Consider the following 8,035-nt stretch of genomic DNA (forward strand, 5'->3'; position numbering starts at 1 on the left):
ACCGTCTACACCTTCGCGGCGTCAGCGGCGGGATGGCTGTGGCTTGGCCGCAGGTCCCCAGGGCCAAACTGGGTCCGGGATTTGTCCAGCGAACGCCTCAGGCTTCCCTGCCACGACGCCCGCCTCCCTTGGCCTCGCCCCCAGCTGTCCCCGCGTGTGTCCGCTTCCCGAGGGAGCTTAGCGGGCGGGTGGCCCAAGGGCTGTCGCGCCTGCTGTGGGGTCCCAGACGGCATCCCTGGGGAGCGACACGCTTAAAGTGTTGAAAGAAGAGAACTGTCAGCTTTGTGTATCCCTAAGTGAAAACGCCTTTGAAAAGTGAAGGCAAAATAAAGACTCTTTTCAGGCCAACAAAAATGGGGTATGAAAAAATTAAATGAAACAAATGAAAAAAACAAATAGCAAGATAGTTTTAAACCCAATCATATCACTAATTGCATTAAATATGAAGTATATAAACACTCCCAACCAAGCAGGGGTGGGGCAAAAAAAAAAAAAAAAAAAACACTCCCAAGTAAAAGGCAGAGATTGTCATATTAGATAAAAAAAATAAAACCCAGGTATATGGTAAGTACCAGAAACCTGGTGAAATATATAAACAGAGTGTAAGGTTTTTTGGATTGGCTGGCGCCAGAGAAAGAAAGAGGAGCAGAGCTCAAAGGGGTAAGCAACGAGGCTTTATTGGGATGCTCGAGGGCTAGGTTCACGGGCCCCGAGAGAGAGAGAGAGAGAGAGAGAGAGAGAGACACACACACACACACACACACACACACGGGAAGTCGCATTGCCCAGAAGTCTGAGTGGGTTTATATATGTTTTTAGGGCTGGGGGTAGGGGTTTCTTTGGCAGAAAGATTTATGGTGTGGAGGCAAGGAATTTTCCGTTGCAGTTTTAGGACCGGTATTGAGAAATAGGAGGAGCCGGTGGTATGTGTGGACTTTAGGAACCGAGACTCTTATCAGGGTAACCAACCAGGTGTGGTTGTCCTTTAACTTAGCCGGGCCTTGCAGACATTGTCCTTGGCAGGTCTCTTGGGCTTCTTCTTTTTCCATTAGGGAGAAGAGGGGTGCCTGCCACCAGCCTTACACAGAGATAGGTTAAAAGTGAAAGGATGGGAAAAGACATACCTTGACAAAACTAAGTAAAAAAAAGTTGGAGAGGCTGCATGAATATCAGACAAAGGAGATTTCGAAACAAAGAATACTATCAAAGACAAAGAGGGACATAGCATAATGACAAAAAGGCCAATTAATCAAGAGGACATAATCCTAAATGTGTATGCACCTGATCATAACGCATCAAAATACGTGAAAACAATAATAGAATTAAAGAAGAAATAGACAAAGATGAAATTATAGTTAGAAATTTCAACACTCCTTTCTCAGTAATGGGATAACAATTATTAGTCATAATTTACAGAAACTCAGTAAAGGTATACAAGACTTGAACAACACTATTAACTAACTTGACTTAACATTAATAGAATATCTATCAACAGCACAATATGTATTCATTTCCAGTGCCAATTCACCAAGCTATACCATATCTGGGAGCATAAAACAAGTCTTAATAAATTTAAAGAATTTAAGTGATACAAAGTGTGTCTCTGAGCCCAGTAAAATTCCACTAGAAAAAAATAACAGAATGATATCTGGGAAATCCCCAAATATTTCGAAATTAAATAACTACTTGTACATAGTCCATGGATCAAAGATGTAATCACAAGGGAAATTAGAAGGAATTTTGAGCTGAATGAAAGTGAAAACATGACATATCCAATTTTCTGAAATGCAGCTACCGTAGTGCTAAGAGGGAAATTTATAGCCCTACTTGAACATACTATAAAAGAAGAAATATCTCAAATCAATAATTTAAGCTTCCACTTTAAGAAACCAGAAATGGAAGAAACAAGTAAATCCAAAGTTAGCAGAAGGAAGGAAATTGTAAAGATAAAAGCCAAAATAAATAAAATAGAAAAGAGAAAAACAATAGAAAAAAATCAATAAACCCAGAAGTAGAGTCTATAAACAGACCAATAAAGTTGATAAACCTCTAGCTAGACTGATTAGGAATAAAAGAGAGAATACATGGATTAACTATATCAAAAGAGAAGAAGAGACATCACTGGAAATCTTACAGAAATTAAAATGGCAATAAGAGAATATTATGAATACCTTTATGCCAATAAATTTGATAAATTAGATGAAATGTGAAACTTCCTTAAAAAACACAAACTAACAAGGCCCACCAAAGAAGAAAAAGGCAACCTGGATCATCACCTATTAAAGATATTGGATTCTTAGTAAAAAACAAAAAAAAAAAATATCCCCACGAAATTCTAGGTCTACATGGCTTCATTAATAAATTCTACATATCGCTTAGGGAAGAAACAATACCAATTCTACAGAAATGTTTCCAGTAAATAGAAGAGGAGGGATCATGTCTCAACTCATCTTCTCAGGCCAGTATCATCCAGATACCAAATGAGATAAAGATGTTACAAGACAAGAAACTATAGACAAATATCCTTCATGAGTCTAGACACAAAAATACTTTTAAAATTTAGCAAATCAAACACTAGGATATAAAAATAACAACACATCATGATTAAATTAGTTTCATTCCAGGAATACAAGGTTGGCTTAGGATTTGAAAATCAATTGATATAATTTACTACACTAACAGGCTATAAAATAAAACCCATATGATCATCTCAACAGATGGAGAGAAAACCTCTAACAAAATGTAATGCCTATTCATAAGAGGAAAAAAAACCTCTCAGCAAAGTTGGAATAGAGAGAGAAGTCTTCAAACTGATAAAGGACATATATAAAAAACCTACAGCTAACTTTATATTTAATGGTGAAATCAGAAAACTTTCCCCCTTAGATTGGGAACCAGACAATGATGCCTGCTCTCACCACTTTTATTTAACATTGTACTGGACATACTAGTTATCCCAACATATTTCAGTGCATAACAATAGACAAATTTTTACATAACTATAATGCCATTATCACATTAATAAAATTAACAATTCTTTGGTGTCACTTAATACTAAGTCCATTTTCAAATATTGCTGATTGTTTTTTAAAAAGTATGTTTCAGCTGGTTTCAATTAGCATCCAAACATGATTTACACATTGTATTTGGTTATTATACTGTATTTCTTGTGTCTACTTTATTTTCTATTTATTTATTTATTTAGAGACAAGGTCTCACTCTGTTGCCTGGGAGTGCAGTTTTTGTAGAGACGGGGTCTCAAAATGTTGCTCAGGCTGGTTTCCAACTCACGCCCCGGAGTGATCCACCTACCTCTGCCTCCCCAAGTGCTGGGATTACAAAGGTGTGAGCCACCACATCCAGCCTCTAGTGTCTATTTTAAACCACAGCAGTCCTACTGAGCTCTCCCCCCGTCCGTGTATTTGCTTGTTGAAAAGACCCATCAGTTTGGCTATAAAATGTCCCATGATCTGTTTCCATAGAAATGGTCTCATCTAACTTGTTCTTCTGTCCTCTAGTAATTCTTGACAAATGGAAGTTCGTGGTAAAGGCTAGATCGCCTTCTAGTTCAGCTTATATTTTGTTTGTTTTGGTTTTGGTTTTTTGGTAAGCATACTTCTTCAGTGATGCCATGTACTTCCCAGTGCATCCCATCGGGGAAGCACAGACAGCGTGGTCCGCCCGGTCCCAGCAACGCTGAGATCAAGCAGTGCCTTCAGGTGGTGCCAGCCTGCTCCCTCCACTGTAAAGTTCCCATCAGCCTTTCATTTTATGCTTTCATCCATTGATAATCTTTGCCTGAATCAATCAAAATAGAGTTTTAAAGCCTGGGATTATGTTTTGTACACCCTAAATACAGACCTTAGTTAGGACAATAGGATTAACACGTACAGCATCTCTACTTTTTTTTTTTTTTTTTTTGAGACAGAGTCTCACTCTGTTGCCTTGGCTAGAGTGCCATGGCATCACTATAGCTCACTGCAACCTCAAATTCCTGGGCTCAAGCAATTGTCTTGCCTCCACCTCCCTAGTAGCTGGGGCTGCAGGCATGCGCCACCATGCCCGGCTAATTTTGTCTATTTTTAATACAGATGGAGTCTTGCTCTTGCTCAGGCTGGTATGGAACTCTTGACCTAAAGCAATTCTCCCACCTTGGCCTCCCAGAGTGCTAAGATTATAGGTGTGACCCACCACAGCCGGCCCCTCTTTGACTACTTTTAAATGGGAAGGACAGTTGTTCATTTTTTAAATTAAACTTTTACATTTTGAGATAATTTTAGACTCACACTCAGATATAAGAAATAATGCAGAGATATCCCTGGTACGCTTTCCTCAGCTTTCTCCAATAGGAACCTCTTGCAAAGCTGTACCACAATATCACAACCTAGGTGCAGTCAACAACTGCTGTTGGGTGAAGTGTCCTATGAATGCTGAATAGACTTGATGGTTGATGGCTTTTTTGAGTTCTTCTATATTCTTGCTGATTTTCTGGGTAGGTGTTCTATCAGTTGTTAAGAGAGGGGTGTTGACGTCTCCAACCATAATGGTGGATTTGTCTATTTCTACCTGCAGGTCTGTCAGTTTTTGCTTTACCTATTTTGGTAGAGCTGTTTGGTGCTTACACATTTAGGTCGCTATGCCTTCTTGGTGAATTCACCTTTTTAAAACCATTACATAATGACCTCTGTCTCTGATAATTTTCTTTATTCTGAAGTCTACTTTGTCTGACATTACTATGCCATTACTGCTTTCTTTTGATTAGTTTTCATGCTTTATCTTGTTCTTTTCTTTTACTTTCAAGCTGTCCATATCACGGTATTTGAAGTGAGTCTCTAAGGAAAGCATATACTTAGGTCACCTTGTTTTAATCCACTGTGCCAAGCTCTGTCTTTTCAGTAGTAGATTTAGACCATTTGCGTTTAAGTGTGCCATTTTACTTTTTGTTTTGTTTGTTCTCTGTTTCTTTGTTTCTCTCTTTTCCTTCTCCTCCTTTCCTGTCAGGTAATTGAAATGTTTTCTTAAGAGTCTGATTTTATGACAGCGTTTTTGAGTGTATCTCTTTGTACAGCTTTTGAAATGGTTACTCCAGGTGTTACATCATAGGTACCTAGCTTAGGACGGTCTACTGGTGGCATCATTTTACAAGTTGAAGCATAGAAATCCTACCTTCCTTTCCATCCCTTTAACTTTCCCTGTTTATACCGTAAGAGTCTTAAATATTTCCTCTATGCTTTTGGAAGGTCATTTTGTCAAAGGTGAAGCATCTGATACTATTCTGAATGCTATTTTATTCAGTGATAAAGTTCAACATTGAGGAAATTTGTTTCCACAGTGGTGATACGCTTACATTTAGGTGGGGAACAATGTGGTGGTAAAAATAGCCTTGCTAAACTGAAAACCTGTGGAGCAGAAATGTACTTGCTCATAAGCAGTTACGGAGCCCGACGCTCTCACCTTCCTATTGCTTCTGCAACGTGCGCAGAATCCCAGATGTGAGACGCTGCCGACGTCAACCACCCCAATCACTAGAACAGCAGCCAGAATCACGGGAAGTGAGCGGGTCAGCCCAGAAGCCCTCCCGCCAGCCCTAAGCTCAGTAGCTCCTTCCTCATGGATGCCCATGTACAAAATCCATACCGCCTCACTCTCCATTCTTTTATACACTACGGACCAGTTTCCTTAGTTTGAAGATGATTAAATATGTTTGATTCTTTCCGGATCCAACTCTGTTCCTTTAGGTCTTTTTTCCGTTCTCATTTATTTGTATTGATTGTACATAAATGTCCATAGCACTTTATTTGTACTAGCTACAAACTGAAAACCACCCAAACGTCTACCAATACATGCAAGGATTAACCAATCGTGGTATATCCATACAATGGAGTGCTTGCTACTCAGCAATAAAAAGGAACTACTGATAGACACGATCACATGGATGAATCTCAAAATTATGCTGAGTGAAGCAAGCCAGATCTAAAAATAAACAAATAAGCAAGCAAGCACCAAACAAAACGACCACACATTGTATTATGGCACTTATATAAGATTCCAGAATGCTCATTTATTTTTAAATTGACACATAAAATACATATATATATTTATAGTGTACAACATGGTGTTTTGAAACTATCTTTTGAAGAAGCTCTTTAGGGATAAAAAGCCATCAAATATGTTTGAGATACAGTATCCAGAAGATTCTAACAGATGGGGAGGTCCTGGAGCCCAACTTCTCGACTTGACCACTCGGGACTATTGCTCCCAGTGACCATTTATCTTCCAAAGATGACCACGTGTTCTCTCACATCCTCTTTTTACAACATGATTTTGACACTTCTCCCATGACAAAAGAGTGCTGCTGTGGAGTTCTGAAGCTGGGAAGTAAAGGCAATACAAAAAATAAAAACATACCGGCAGGGGGAGGCAATACGGTTTCTGCTTGGTTTTCTCAGGCAAGAAGCTGCCCAGGAAGCCAGCTGCCACACTGTGAGGACACCTTGGCCACATGGAGAGGTCACGTGTGTGCCAGTTGACTAGGACAGCTGATGTTCCAGCTGACACTCAGCACCAACTACCAGACATGTGAGTGAATCAGTCTCCAGGTGATTCTAGACTCCAGCTTGTGATCACCGCTCAGACCCTGGGGAACAGGCGAGGCTTCCCCACTGAGCCCTGCCCAGGCAGATTGTGAGCAAAGTGACTGTTTTGTTCTTTTTTAAAAAAACAGCCTTATTGAGACATAATTCAGATGCTACACAATTCACCAATTGAAAGTGTGTAATTCAATGGTTTTCAGTGCAGAGTTACGCAACCATCACAAGCAATTTTAGACCGTTTTCATCACCCCAGAAAGAAAGCCCATACTCATTAGCAGTCAATCTCCATTTCCTCCCCAAACCTCTCCCAGTTCTAGGGATGAAATATCTACTTTCTGTCTCTGATAGATTCGTCCATTCCAGACATTTCATGTAAATGCAATCATATACCTGAGGCCTTTTGTGACTGGCTTGTTTCCCTTGTCTTCAAGGCTCAGCCATATTGTAGCTGTTCAGTATTTAATTCCTTTTTAATGCTTGATAGTATTCCACTGTATGTATATGCATTCTACCGATTCATCAGCTGATGACACGGGCTGTTTCCCCTTTTTGGCTTTAACGAACAGTGCTCCTATGAACATTCCTGTAACTTACTGTGTGGACATATGTTTCATTTCACTTAGGTATGTGCCTAAGAAGTGGAAGTGCTGGGTCATATGATAACTCTGTTTCCTCGTTTGAGAAACTGCCAGACTGTTTTCTGAAATGTCTACACCATCCTGCATTCCCACCAGCAGTGCATGAAGGCTCAGATTTCTCCACTCTCCTCAACACTTATTTTCTGTCTTTCTGTGACTCTGGCTTTCTGAGTGGGAAGTGGTTTTGATCTGCTTTTCTCTGAGAAGTAGTGATGCTGAGCAGCTTTGCATGTGGTCACTGGCCATCTGGATATTCTCTTTGGAAAAAAGTCTATTCAGATCCTTTGTCCACTGTTTAATTGGGTTTTTTTTCTCTTAATATTAAGTTGTAAGAGTGCTTTGTATACTACAGCTATAAGTTACTTAACAGATGTGTGATTTGCAAATATATTCTTCCATTCTGTAGGTTGTCTTTGCACTTTCTTGATGGCGTCTTTGAAGCACAAAAGTGCAAAATTATGATGATGCCCAATTTACCTATTTTTCCTTTTGTTGCTTGTGTTTTTGGTGGCATATCTAAGAAACCATTGCCTAACCCAAGGTCATGAAGATTTATTACAATATTTTCTTCCAAGGGTTTTACAGTTGTAGCTTATACATTTAGGTATTTGATCCATTTTGAGTTTATTTCTTGTGTATGGCGTGAGGAAGGGATCCAGCTTCATTCTTTGGCATGAAGACATTCAGATGTTGTTGAAGACTGCTCTTTCCCCCATTGAATTGTCTTAGCACTCTTCTCTATTAATAACATCGATTGACAGTACAAGTAAGGCTTTTGTGGACTCTCAATTCTATCCCCTATGC

The sequence above is a fragment of the Eulemur rufifrons genome, chromosome 8 (assembly GCF_041146395.1).
Source record: "Eulemur rufifrons isolate Redbay chromosome 8, OSU_ERuf_1, whole genome shotgun sequence".
Lineage (NCBI taxonomy): Eukaryota > Metazoa > Chordata > Mammalia > Primates > Lemuridae > Eulemur > Eulemur rufifrons.